The sequence below is a fragment of the Harpegnathos saltator genome, unplaced genomic scaffold (genome assembly GCF_003227715.2).
Source record: "Harpegnathos saltator strain DR-91 unplaced genomic scaffold, Hsal_v8.6 scaffold833, whole genome shotgun sequence".
NCBI classification, from domain to species: Eukaryota; Metazoa; Arthropoda; class Insecta; order Hymenoptera; family Formicidae; genus Harpegnathos; species Harpegnathos saltator.
This window is the reverse complement of record NW_020230686.1, coordinates 96,823-112,028: the sequence shown is the minus strand read 5'-3', so window position 1 is coordinate 112,028 and position 15,206 is coordinate 96,823. Positions and strand designations below refer to the sequence as shown.

At 34.0% G+C, this 15,206-nt stretch overlaps 1 long non-coding RNA gene and 1 pseudogene across 1 annotated transcript; both read left to right on the top strand.

Annotated features, from left to right (window-relative positions):
- Window positions 1-5,736: 5,736 nt before the first annotated feature.
- On the top strand, window positions 5,737-6,815 carry LOC109504207 (putative nuclease HARBI1; annotated as a pseudogene).
- A 3,041-nt stretch (window positions 6,816-9,856) lies between these two features.
- Window positions 9,857-10,956, top strand: LOC112590483 (uncharacterized). Its single transcript, XR_003114249.1, has 3 exons — window positions 9,857-10,187; window positions 10,401-10,638; window positions 10,739-10,956. It is a non-coding gene; the product is annotated as an uncharacterized LOC112590483 (long non-coding RNA).
- The last annotated feature ends 4,250 nt before the right edge of the window (window positions 10,957-15,206 follow it).

The window sequence follows — 15,206 nt, the reverse complement described above, 5'->3', positions numbered from 1 at the left end:
TCCTAAGACGTAAGGGGAATCAGTTGTCGCCATTTTGGACAGGAACACTCATTCATTGGTTATTAAAAAATGGTAGTTGCCTAGCAACACTAATCCATTCAAATATGACAACGAAAAAAAATGTGTAAAATGAAACAGTTAACAAATTAATAATATAAAGTTTGCAAAGAATACGTGTATATATGTGTATACATAAACACATATACAGATTACTTATAGTAGAAGAAACATAACACTATATTGAAAAATATCTGAATGAATTTGTATTTTTACAAGTATTAAATAAATAATTATTAATTTACAATAATATTCCATAAGATTATTCATGTTAGTTACGTTTAAGTTATATTATAAGTTATATTATAAGTTATTTATTATAGTAGATATTTATATATTATAACTATGTATTTTCGGGACTGGCAGTGAATATCGGAACGCATCCTCTTTAACCTATTCGAACAATGCAATGTGTAGTTGTGTGTAGCTGCCGTTCCTGATCTCCCGTTTGGTTTTATAGACGATACGATTTACAGACAAGAAATTGTGATACAATTGAATAAGGTAATCTTTTTTGTAAATACTCGTTTTTTTAATAATCATGTCATAAAACAAGCCATAAAATATATGCAATATATGTAATATATGTAATATATATATATATGTAATATACATAATATATGTAAAAATATATGTAATATATATATTATATGTAATAGAAATATACATTTTAAGATGAGGGAATAAAGTTCTTTACCTAATTGAACCTAACTTCCTTGTATTTTGCTGCGGCTGTCCCAAACCTCCGTACTATGTTTTATTTAAAAAGGTTAAATAAATAACAAAGAGAAATATAGGATAGCTGCAGCAAAATACAAGGGAGTTAAGTTCTTTTGCAATTGGTTTTTTGTCTTTTATGCAACTGATAATTAGCAAAGTACTTTCTTGTCCCAACTCTCTTGTTGCTTTGCTACTTTACTCTGGCTATTCCAAACCTCTATTATTTGTTTTATTAAAATATGTAACTAAATCAATTAAATAGCAAGAAAGTTTGTCACAGCAAAATACAGAGAAGTTAGGTTACATTAGATAAAACATCTTATACTTCAGTCTTAAAATGTATATATATAAATTTTTGTAGCACGTTTTATAGATTATGAAAAAGAAATACGGTTTTTGGTGAAGTTGCATTTCTACATATTTACTAATAATGAAAAGTACTTAGCGTTACAATTGACATGCACATATTATATGTAATTTTGTTGGATGTTGTAGCATTTTGCCACGTTTCAAGGGAATACGATACACAATATGTTCGGAACTAGCCCGAACATATGATAGCTCCGAAGAGCTGGCTGGAAGGACGGGATCGCAGAGCGACGTCCGCCTGCGTCTAGGCTCGCTCGAGTCTGCTCGGTGACCGTCCGGTCGTCCTGATCAAAGGCCGGGGCCTCGTAAGGCGACCATAGACCCTGCTGATCAGGCAACGTCGCGCGCCGACTGGGCCATGCCCAGGGACGGCGACGAGAACAAGAGAGAAGAAGCACGCGCACGTGCCGACGTAAAGTGACACGCAGTGTAAACGCAATGAACGCAATAAACGCAGTAGTAACGCAGAAGAGAATAACGCAGAAGAACGACGCAGAAGAACCTAAACGTAGCTATATACAAGCGAAACAACGTCGCCTACGCAAGTCCCGCAGGACACACGTCCGTGACGTCAACGGTGCGCGGCACCCGAAGCACGCCAAGGATGTGCAACGAAACGACCTCCGTCGTTTCGGATGGCCTGCCCTTCCGGGCGTAATGGCCAATAGCCAACCACGGTCCCGAGGACGCGTGGAAACGGAGCTCCGAGAGCTCCGGCTCGCAGGACGACCAAGTCGCTCCTGCGAGAAAACCAAGTTCCCAATGGACACTTGGACGACGGAGCGCGAACGCTCTGGACTGCGACCGAGCCGCTCCAAAACCGCCAAAGGCCCCCCTACGGACACTTGGGCAATAAGGGAGCTCGAAGCTCCGAGGAGACGGTCGAGTCGCTCCTAAGATCACGGCAACGCCGTGAGAGTCCGAGATCACAAAACAAGATTCGAACCATTTGCCTCAACCCAGCAGGGTGTATCGGCGCCACCTTCAACTCAGCAGAGTCTATAGAGCAGTGGTTCGAATCTGAACGAAATACCGATCGCCCTAGGAAGCGCGTCGGTAATCACCAGTACACGATGCACTAACGCGTAGCACTACTTGCTACCTAAACTGGCCAGGCAGAAGACAAGACAAGGCAAGGACCAGGCATCGCGCGCCTGGTTATATATCCGGGCGGTCGAATCTTGCCCGCGGGCAGCGGAATCGCGAGCCGCGCCGTGTAGCGGCCGCGGTTGGACCTAGTGGGGGTCCCGCGCGCTCGCTCGCGAGAACCCGAGTCCCCCGCCGCCAGCGAGAACGCCCCGGGCACCAGGCCGCCCGCCTTGCAGCGTTGACTCGCACCGACTTTCCGTACGGCATCACGTGCCGTACGGAACACAATATCTGTTAAATATCTTCTGAATGTACAGTGTATTAAATAAGTATTTGTTAAATGGATATATTTTTATGTTACAAATATAATTATTCTCAGTATTAATATGTTCACAGGAAAGACATGATAATGTCAAAAAGTTTTCAACACTTATCAAACAGGCGAAAGAATCAACTTATTAGACGTGAATTAAACTATCATGGCCATTGCAATGTAGCAGAATTACCAAAATCAGATACCGTATGTAACATGGTGAAAGATAAAGAAATTAGTTTAGAAAATGATACATCCAATGAAGTAAAGAATGTATTGAATAATACCCAGATAGACAGACGTGCTGGAAATAGCAGGCATACATTCAATGCATACTTTGTGACGTCATTAGACCTAGAAATACCAACAGTTTTACTATTATATTATTACAAAAATTAGGACACTATTATAGTAATATGTTCTTTATAGTAAATGAAATAAAAAAGTCTAATACTATTTTTTCTTTCGACGTATAGTTCGCGAGATAACGTAAGTTAAATGTTGAAAAAGTTATTATACCAAGTTTTCCTCATATATCTTAAATTTTATTAAGCAAATAAAATATGTTTCAGACAAAAGTTGTTCAAATTAATTGGTAGAAAAAGAAAATATAATAAAAAATTGGATTTCTATTTAAGAAAATTGATTAGTGAATATCTCAAAAGTGGTGTCATTCATTAACAAACTGCTATCGCTATTTGATGTCCCCCTTCAAGCCAAACAACTTTTGTCTTAAACATTTTTCGATTTAACGCAGTGTTTCTGAGATATTTAAGTGGATCCTTTAAAATGGGACGCACTGTATATGTATCATTTAAACTTTCTGGCATGCGTGCTTCATTTACTTACGAAAACAAGCGTGTCCTATATAAACATAAAATAAACATTACATGAAGGTGTTTTAGCACATATATCACAGATTACTATACATTTCTTTCTTTTATACAATTGATAAGCTGATACATTGTTCACATACGCTCCCACCAGAAAGTTATAGTATATCGAGTAAAAGCATATGCGCATTTTTCCTTTCAATATTAGAAGTACTAAATTATTTTCGGCCTTTCTGAGTTTTTAAACAAATATTGTGTTTATGTCAAACGCAGAATTGTGAAAGTTTCTGGACTATTTATTAAATATTCATTTTAATCTAATACAAACTGCACAACAATGCTATCTCGAACATAACAAATTCAATATTTGTTTACAATACAAAAAGTCAAAAATAATTTAATATACTACTAGTGTAAAGGTCACTTTACACAATGTATTGTTCGCAATAAATTTGGGTTATATATCTATTCATGTAATATATTGTATAATGTAGCTAACAATACATGACTTTTAAATGTGTACATATTTATTATATATATTTATTATTTATGTGTATTATTATTAAATGTGTATATTTTTATTATTTTTATCATAATTAATTCAATAAAACAAGTATGTTATTGTTTTCTAAATCCAATATTTTCTGAATTCTGTCGTAAAGTATACATCGTGTAAAGTGACGTTAATATCGTGACGTTAATAACTCTCTAATATATTGCGTTTCTTTCTATATTCTATTCTTTATATCCCAGACAACATAATTTCCAAGAGCCATTTTGGAAATACTCTAAAGATGTCCTCAGGACGTTGAACGTCCTCTGGACATCTTAAGCTTTCTTTACGATATTCTTCAAAGTCCGTGTTGTCTGGGATTTTTCTGTCTATCGCTTCTATCTATGTTCCATTTTTGTAGTTCCTTTTACTTTTTTTCTATTCTTTTTTTCTATATTTCTATCTATTCAGTCTTCTTATCCTTTCTCTATTTCTGTCTTCCTATCCTTTTTCTATTCTCTCCTATCCTTCATCCTAACTTTCGGAAATGCAAAATATTTTTTTTTAATATTGTATTCCTTCTTATATTGCAACATATTTTTTATATTACAACATGTTTTATTTCTACATGTTATATTATAAGAAGATTATATGCATATAACAATTAATGCAATATTAAAAGAAACTAACGTTTTACATTTCCTTCTGACGGAAAAGACCACCTTCTCGCGGTTTCCGTTGAGCAGCATTATGTACATAGACTATTAGTATAAGTGTAAAATTATTAGTGCAAAACTACATTTTTTATTAATTTTTACTACAAGTAGTTGTTACACGCAAAGTAATAATGAAGAATGAAAAACTATTAATAAAATAATTATTAGTAATTAAGTAACTAATCAGTGTTTAAAAAGATGTACTGTGTCGTGTATATAAATGGTTTTAGTAAAAAAGAATATGTAAATCCATATTACTACTCGATGTAAACCGCGAGAAGGTGATGGTTTCTTCCATCAGGAGGAAATAATAAACAAATGTCGAATAAGTCACTTATGAAGTGGAATTATTTGACATTAGTTTATATTTCCTAAGGAATGATACGATGTAAGGAAAGGAAGAAGCAAACATAAAGGGAATAGTAATGTCATGCAAGCATCATGCAGACAAAACATACAAACGAAGAAGAAAATGCGATATTAAAACACACAAAAGATATTACAGCTACTGTATTTACAGTTGCAATAATGCATGCATTTGCAAAATTTATGAAAAGTCTTTTACACAGTGGAAAGCGAGATTTAACGCGTAAATCTGCCTTTCTCTGCCAACACCAAATATCAGTGACATATTATCTATTTTAGAATGTCACATTCAATCATGTAAATACTACATAACACAAGGGCGAGAAAGAGGGAATGATATTCTCTCTCTCGCTCGGCATGCCGACGGTTGCCGAGAATGCCGAGCGCGTGGTCCACACAGATAGACCGAACCGGCTGTGCGTGGTGGGGGAAATTCGCTAGCAAGCCCATCACCGATTTCCCATCACTGAGGGAGAGGGCTTAATGGAGCTCATGGAGGTTAGAAGATACGGAAAGAGCATAATTACAAACCCTGCTTCTTAGGACCGATTGTTCCAACTTCTTGGTAAACTTTACCTGACAGGTATTTATGAGATAAACGTCAATGGTTGTTCCATTTTTTAGGTACGTTTACCTATAAGTTAAGTTGCTATTACCTAGAAGTTATTTTATTCGGTACTTTAACTACCGAATAAACGTCTGTATGGCCGGTAAAAGGACAATTTTAGGTTATGTTTCACGTATCGTTTGCTATTATGCTAATACATTTTTTTTACGAACATGGATATCGGACACGTATATCAAGAACTATTTGAAGATGATGAAGATTATGAAGATTTTGAAATATTAATTTTAAATCGTAAACCACATACACTGTTCGAGTACGACCTAATTTCTTAAATATATATGAAGAAGAATTTATTGCTCGATTTCGATTAAATAAAGAAACAGTTCTTACAATAGTTGATTTTATTCGTGAAAGGATACAAACAAAAATTGAGGTAATCATAATTAATAATATAAAATAATGGCATTTTTATCAATTGTGGAATAAAATAATTTTTCTTCTTTTTTAGAAATAATGCAATAACACCACTGCATCAGTTGTTATTAACGTTACGTTTTTATGCAATTGGAACTTTCCAAATTGCTATTGCCGATTTTGCAGGTATTCATTCATCGACAGCATGCAGCATTATAAAAAAAAGTAACGATGGCTTCTAAATGCCGTCAATACATATGTTTTCCAGAAAACATAATAGATACACGTCAAGGATTTTATAAAATTGCAAAGTATCCACGAATAATTAGTGCAATAAATTGTACTCACGTAAAAATTCAATCACCAGGTATATTAAATAAACTATAAATTTCAGATACCCAGATAGCACAAACTCTCTAAAGAGCGTCCTTAAAACGTTCTTCGAACATACGTTCTAAAGATGTCTTTAGAATTTCTTTGAAGGTTTATACTATCTGGGATATGTCTTGCTATTACAAAAATTATACGTGTTTTTATATTTTTTTTAGGTGGAGATGAGGCTGAAGTTTTCCGAAACAGAAAAGGTTTCTTCAGTGTCAGATCAATGTGCAAGCAGTATGTAATAGTAATATGGAATTTCAAGATATAGTAGCACGATGGCCAGGTTCGATTCATGATGCTACAATTTTTGATGTAAGTTATTTGTACGCTAAACTTATCCAAGGTGAAATGCAAGATGGAATTTTATTAGGAGATAAATATTAGGAAATAATCATGTGCTAAATTTTTAATGACTCCTTTGCTGCAAACGTATAATCGTGCTGCAGAATTGTATAACGAGTCGCAAATACGTTCTAGAAAAATAAAATATACGTAAACAAATGTTTTTATTATGTGGCGAAAGAAAGATGAATGTTGGTCTCGTATACGTCTTAGTCTTTAAAGTATATATATAACTTACTTACATAGCAATATACTTTTCATAAAATTGCTTATAACAGTTTTGTAAGTTGTAGCCTTTTAATTTCAACTCTATTTCAACTCTAATTCTTTAAGTTGTATATCTAATTTTATGAGTTTTAATTTTTCTTTCGTTATTTCTAATTCTGTTTGTAAGATTACTTTCTGTATATTTTTAAGTTCTTCTTTCATATGTATATCTTGTTCTAATTATTATATCTACATACTATATGTGGAAATTTCCTTCACTTAATAAAATAAACAGTCACGAATTATATAATCTAGGATAATGGAAAAACTTATTCATTGCCAAATCCAGTATTTAAAAGAGAATATTGATTTGATATTTGAAACTTGGAACATTAACTTGATATAACGCAACAGTGATATAGTAGCCTTACAAGAATTGAGGTGGATAGGTAAATACAACACAAAAATATTTACAAATTATTTCTCTCTTTTGCTTTATTTTTTTCTTAATCAACTTTTTGATTACTTTTATAATTCTATTACGTTTATTGTTTAGCAAAATGCCAGCATTTATCTTTGAGTTTACTAATGCCTATTCCTTTTACAGACGTATAAGTGTAATACCCTTGCTATTCAGCAATTTTATGCCATTTCGATGCAAAATTTCATCAGTTAGAATATGTCAGATATGATGATTTATACATAACAGTATTCCGCTATATTTTAGATTACTATGTGTGGATATTTGGAAATGAAGGACACGTTATGTGCAAGATAAAGCATCAGCAAGTCAAATATTAAACTCTTCTGCTAATAATGATTTCTGCGATAGCAAACAAGGATATGACATTCTAATGCCTAGAAGAATAGCTGGGCCACTCTGACCATGGAGGTTTAACTTAATTAACTTAAGAAAAAAGAAAGAAGTAAAGAAAGACTTCCTTTTATAAAAATTTTCTTTTTCCTGTTTTCCTTCTTTCTTTTTCTTTTGCTATTGTTTTTATTATTGTTTTTATTTCTTAATTATATTTTGCTTTAAAGAATTTTTTTATAGTATTCAATAGTTTTGATCTGCTGTATTATTTAAAATCGTCTTCATCCATATTGCTAATTAATGTATAAATAGCTCTAGTATGTACTGCCAGTGACATTTCTCCTAAGTGAACACATAAAAGATTTCTTCAATGCAATTAAAGATTAATTGATATAATGCTAAAGCAATGAATATATTTATTTCCATAATTACATACCATAGGTGTAGATCTCGTTTTTAGGATCGTTCGATGCAGATAATATAGGGGAAATATAGGAGGGCTGCAATCAGCTGTCTGCTACACATGATAAATGTGTGAAACGTAATATCTTCATACTGTTACACGACCACAGTCAATTACTATCGATTACTTATTAAAATCACATGAAGAAAGAAACGCGTGAATAATCCGTACAATCGATGTATAAACTGCATTCGATGTATAAACTGCGCGCCAATAACAAGCAGATCATAGGCCCGTTCGTTTTGTCTGCACTGCTGAACTGGTGCATTAAGTTAAAGTGAGACAAACGTAGGTTTTCTCACTCTAACTTGTTGCATCAGTTCAGCAGTGCAGACAAAACGAACAGGCCTTATGTTATAACGAATTCGGCCGCTTAGGGCACACTGAGGTTGCGTTCCGATATTTGTAACGATACAAACTTCTTGATCGTTACGCTGGCTGCCGCTGAAAATCACGCGGCAGTCAGCTGAGCGCACGCTCTCCGACCCGCGCTACCATCACGCCACAACAAGCGCTCACGCGATCATAGCCGAATACCACTCTTTTGGCCGTCTTAGCGTCAAATTCTTCTTCTTAATAACAGTGTGTTTCTATTGTGTTGTGTACTCTTATGCTCCACTTTCTGTACTTTGCATAACGTATCACATACGTTTCGAGAGAAACGGGTGGTATTACCCATTCGTTGCATTGCGAATGATAATTTGCCTATATGTTTCACTCGCGACTGTCAATAATACGGTTCTAGGGATTTTCCATTGCGATTAGTCGAAACTTGCCACTTACGTATACGCAAGTAGTTCAAGAATAGGGCCCCTGAGCTCTCGTTCTAAGCGTCCGCAGGACATTGGCTATATTGGCCCAGGAACGACTCAGTCGCCTCCAGCGTGACAGAGCTCAGCACTTTTGTGTGCCATCGACCGGAACAAGTGATAATCGGAAGGGGCAATTTCTGGTGAATACGGCGGGTAGGGTAGGACTTCCCAATTAAGTGTTTCCAAATAGGTTTTGACCGATTTTGCAACATGTGGCCGAGCGTTGTCATGTAGGAGAATAATTTTGTCGTGTCTGGAATTATGTGATTATATACCCGTGATTTCCCCTCGCCTTCGGATATGCCTCCGATTATATATGCGTCGATTATTCCGATTACGGTCGGAGTTAATCGTGATTATGTAGCGGTTGCCGATCATCTTTGTTTGCGGCGCTGCTAGTTCGGCTCTATGGCCGATCGTTCCCGAGCGTGTCTGCCGGGTGTTCGGCTAGGCTCGTGAGCGCTTGTTGAGGCGCGATGGTAGCGTAGGTCGGGGGGCGTGCGCCCAGCTGACTGCCGCGTGGTGTTTAGTGGCAGTCAGCGTAGTAACAAGCAAAATTTTGTTCGTTACAAAAGGTGCCTTTTCACGCGTCGCTCGTCGCTGGATTTCTCGGTACGTGATTGGCCGTAATTACTTTTGTCGCTGATAACTCTGTTGATCCATGAAAAGAATTCAAGCGATATTTTGTAACCTGAACATAGTGAAATTGTATAAACAGTACATACTTGTCTTGAAAGGTGTTTAGTGAGAGATGAATTTCAAAATTTAGTTTAATCTGTTATTGATAATTAATATATTCGATTTTCGGAAAATTTTAAATTTTGTGAAAGTACTTAGTTTTTGAGAAGTAAAAATTAAGAAGTTATTAATTTCCTTTTCTTTAAAGTTATACAGGTGTGTGCAAGAAAAGCAATCTGTAATGCTAGCTTACAAATATCAAACTTGGGTTCATCAACACAATCAATACATCAATACAAAACAGCCTTGATAATTAATAAAAAGAAAAGTGAAAAACGCAAGAAAGTGCATGCTGCTGTTGCAGTACACGAAATATTGAGAAAAGAAACAAGAACGTATCAGCCTAAACATTTTTGGATTGACCCATTATTTCATGAACGTCATACTTATGGATTTTATCATGCCTTATATCCTGTCATTTTATTAAACGTGGCTTGATTCAGAAATTATTTTAGGATGACTGCAACACAATTTGAGCAACTACTAGAAATGGTTGGTCCTATTATTATAAAACAAACAGTTATTCGTGAACCGATTTCAGCGGAAGAACGTTTGTCATTAACTCTCAGATATGTAAAAATGTACAACAAATCTTATAACAAAATTAGTGTTCTGCACTCAAGTTTTATAACAAAATTAGTATTCTGCATAATTATATGCATGTTTATATAAATATAAAGAAGCATACTATAAAAATTCTTTCAGATTCTTGGCATCAGGGGATTCAATGACTTCAATGTCGTATCAATATTTGATTGGTTTGACAACTGTCACTAACATAATCGATGAATCGTGTGAAGTAATTTCGAATTGCCTGCGAGAAGTTATGCTCAAAGAGTCCATAGAAACTGATGAATGGCGTAGAATCGCTAAAAATTTTGAAAATACTTGGAACTTTGTACAGTGTATTGGAGCAATCGATGGAAAACATGTTATGATACAGGTTGCAAATTCTTTTATCCGAATGTATTGGAAAACAAACTGTTTTCTAACACTGAGTTCGTAAAGTTAGTTATTTTACTAAACCCTTTGATGTTTTTTAGTGCCCTAATAATGCCGTTTCGCTGTATTTTAATTACAAACACTGGAACAGCATAGTATTGCTTGGAATCTGTAACGCTGAATACATTTTTACGTTTGTTAATATTGGAGCTTACGGCCGACGTAGTGATGGAGGAATTTTCAGGGATTTTATGATAGGAAATTTGTTTGAAAAGAAAAAAGTGAATTTACCCGAGTCAGAGTCAATTTCAAAATTAGATGTAGTGCATGTTGGAGAAACTGATGGTTTAACTGAAGTTGCAGGTAATTCACAGTAATACAAGATATTATTCTGTTGTATTTTCACACGTGCATATTGTGTTATCTATATATATAAAACGTTATCTATATAAAAGCAGAATTAGATTATTATATATTATATTTTGCATGTTATAAAAAAATATCTTAAAAAAAACTAATATTATTGAATTAATATTATTGAAGAATTCTCGGAAAATACAACTATTTACCCTGTTGATCAATTACTAAAATAATGTTACTTTATCTATTGTTTTATTATTATCTATTTATTCTCTATTATTGTTTTATTATTATCTATTTATTATCTATTATTATTTTACTATTATTTATATATTATCTATTATTGTTATTATTGTTTTATCTATGTTATTTATATTATTGTGTTATTGTTATTGTTATATATATTGTCAACGAGGCAATATATCTGTTGTAAGATTGTATTCCGCCTGACTCGCTGCGATATATGGTATATGGTATAAAGCTGACGCTTTATTTGTGACTGAGAGGTCTCGGGAATAGTTGTGGGAAGATGTTAACAAGTTCCTGGTCATATATTACGTCACCAAGACAAAATATTGCTTGTAAAATGGAATTCCACCTGACTCGCAGCAACTGCTGGTACGGTTGATGCTTTATTTATATATTATAAATTTTTGACGGCCGTATTGCAAAATCTGACTATGTAAGTCCTCAGGTATAGTTCAAGGAAGATGCTGTAACAGTTTAATAATAATACGTTTCGTCAACGAGGCGATATTTTGCATCTCGTAAATAATTTTTCGAATGATTCGCTGCGAAGCTTGGTACGGCGGACGCTTCATTTATTTTTCATAAATTGTGGACGGCTGAATTGTAAAACTGGTTCTGTAGGGACCTCGATAATAGTTCAAGGAATATTTCATATCAATTTGGTGGTTACATATCGTCAACGTGTACAACAACAAAATATCTTACGTTTTAAAGTGGAAGCTGGAAGGTATTCGTACACATACGCACGGCAATACTTATGCACTGCTCATATATACTAACGCATTACTCACGCAAGGCAGGAAGGTTAGGTCATATAGGCTGCAGTATAGTGCAGCTGGGCTACACTTTCCGTGTTATGTACACCTACATATTTTGCCATGTATACATCATATTCGCTTATCAGACTTACATAGGCGTCTTCCTTATATTAGTATCTAGGGTCCTACAAAGTCCGATTTCGCATTTAAGTTCTTGAAAATTTGTAATAATTGAAAATATGGGCTCGTGTTGTACCGCGGGATGAATGTCCATTCAAATTATTGAATCGATCTTTATTTCGATTTTTTTTCCAAGAAAGCGCTCTGTACAACCCTGCGGACGTTTCTCCTGATTGCAAATATCATACATATAAGGTGATTCTCTCCGTATTTTGTTCATAATTTGTAGTATAATTTTGCCTAATTCGCGGATCTCCGCGAGAGATCTCTAGTGTGGCTCCTGCAGACCCTTAAAGGTGCCTTTTCACGCGTCGCTCGTCGCTGGATTTCTCGGTACGTGATTGGCCGTAATTACTTTTGTCGCTGATAACTCTGTTGATCCATTAAAAGAATTCAAGCGATATTTTGTAACCTGAACATAGTGAAATTGTATAAACAGTACATACTTGTCTTGAAAGGTGTTTAGTGAGAGATGAATTTCAAAATTTAGTTTAATCTGTTATTGATAATTATTATATTCGATTTTCGGAAAATTTTAAATATTGTGAAAGTACTTAGTTTTTGAGAAGTAAAAATTAAGAAGTTATTAATTTCCTTTTCTTTAAAGTTATACAGGTGTGTGCAAGAAAAGCAATCTGTAATGCTAGCTTACAAATATCAAACTTGGGTTCATCAACACAATCAATACATCAATACAAAACAGCCTTGATAATTAATAAAAAGAAAAGTGAAAAACGCAAGAAAGTGCATGCTGCTGTTGCAGTACACGAAATATTGAGAAAAGAAACAAGAACGTATCAGCCTAAACATTTTTGGATTGACCCATTATTTCATGAACGTCATACTTATGGATTTTATCATGCCTTATATCCTGTCATTTTATTAAACGTGGCTTGATTCAGAAATTATTTTAGGATGACTGCAACACAATTTGAGCAACTACTAGAAATGGTTGGTCCTATTATTATAAAACAAACAGTTATTCGTGAACCGATTTCAGCGGAAGAACGTTTGTCATTAACTCTCAGATATGTAAAAATGTACAACAAATCTTATAACAAAATTAGTGTTCTGCACTCAAGTTTTATAACAAAATTAGTATTCTGCATAATTATATGCATGTTTATATAAATATAAAGAAGCATACTATAAAAATTCTTTCAGATTCTTGGCATCAGGGGATTCAATGACTTCAATGTCGTATCAATATTTGATTGGTTTGACAACTGTCACTAACATAATCGATGAAACGTGTGAAGTAATTTCGAATTGCCTGCGAGAGGTTATGCTCAAAGAGTCCATAGAAACTGATGAATGGTGTAGAATCGCTAAAAATTTTGAAAATACTTGGAACTTTGTACATTGTATTGGAGCAATCGATGGAAAACATGTTATGATACAGGTTGCGAATTCTTTTATCCGAATGTATTGGAAAACTAACTGTTTTCTAACACTGAGTTCGTAAAGTTGGTTATTTTACTAAACCCTTTGATGTTTTTTAGTGCCCTAATAATGCCGTTTCGCTGTATTTTAATTACAAACACTGGAACAGCATAGTATTGCTTGGAATCTGTAACGCTGAATACATTTTTACGTTTGTTAATATTGGAGCTTACGGCCGACGTAGTGATGGAGGAATTTTCAGGGATTCTATGATAGGAAATTTGTTTGAAAAGAAAAAAGTGAATTTACCCGAGTCAGAGTCAATTTCAAAATTAGATGTAGTGCATGTTGGAGAAACTGATGGTTTAACTGAAGTTGCAAGTAATTCACAGTAATACAAGATATTCTGTTGTATTTTCACACGTGCATATTGTGTTATCTATATATATAAAACGTTATCTATATAAAAGCAGAATTAGATTATTATATATTATATTTTGCATGTTATAAAAAATATCTTAAAAAAAATTAATATTATTGAATTAATATTATTGAAGAATTCTCGGAAAATACAACTATTTACCCTGTTGATCAATTACTAAAATAATGTTATTTTATCTATTGTTTTATTATTATCTATTTATTCTCTATTATTGTTTTATTATTATCTATTTATTATCTATTATTGTTTTACTATTATTTATATATTATCTATTATTGTTATTATTATTTTATCTATATGTTATTTATATTATTGTGTTATTGTTATTGTTATATATATTGTCAACGAGGCAATATATATCTGTTCTTGTAAGATTGTATTCCGCCTGACTCGCTGCGATATATGGTACAGCTGACGCTTTATTTGTGATTGAGAGATCTCGGGAATAGTTGTGGGAAGATGCTATAACAAGTTGATGGTCATATATTACGTCACCAAGACAAAATATTGCTTCTTGTAAAATGGAATTCTACCTGACTCGCTGCAACTGCTGGTACGGCTGGTGCTTTATTTATATATTATAAATTTTTGACGGCCGTATTGCAAAATCTGGCTATGTAAGATTCTCAGGGATAGTTCATGTTGAAGGATGATGATGTTAGTCGTATAGACTGGTATTGATTATACCGTTATTTAATTTAATGTTACATTCTGTTTTTTATATTTATTATATTAACATACTTGTATTTAGTTATTTTAAGGATCATTGTCAGTTAGTTATTTCTTTGTATGTTCAAGAAACCACATTGTTATTGTACATTTTGTGAGTGGTCCTTGTCTGGTGCTTCCTGTCGTATGAGACATAAATCGTGTAAACAAGACAGAAGACGATTATTTAAAAAAGGAAAAGAGAGACAAGCCCATATTGTAAAGAGCAAAGCGGAGCAACACTGTGCGTAGAGACAGCGAAAAGGACGAAACGGCGAATAAAGAGGATCATCCTGAACATATTAATTGTATTGTATCGTATTGTTTAATTAAGTGCCGACTGCCAGATCAGAATTTCCGATCCCTTCTCTACTGAATCGTCACCATGCTCGACCGATACTAAAAATTATTCCCACACTACAGTGGCAAATAAAGAAAAAAAAATTCTTTTAATTTCTTTTCTATAAGAATTAACGATTTTTACAGGAG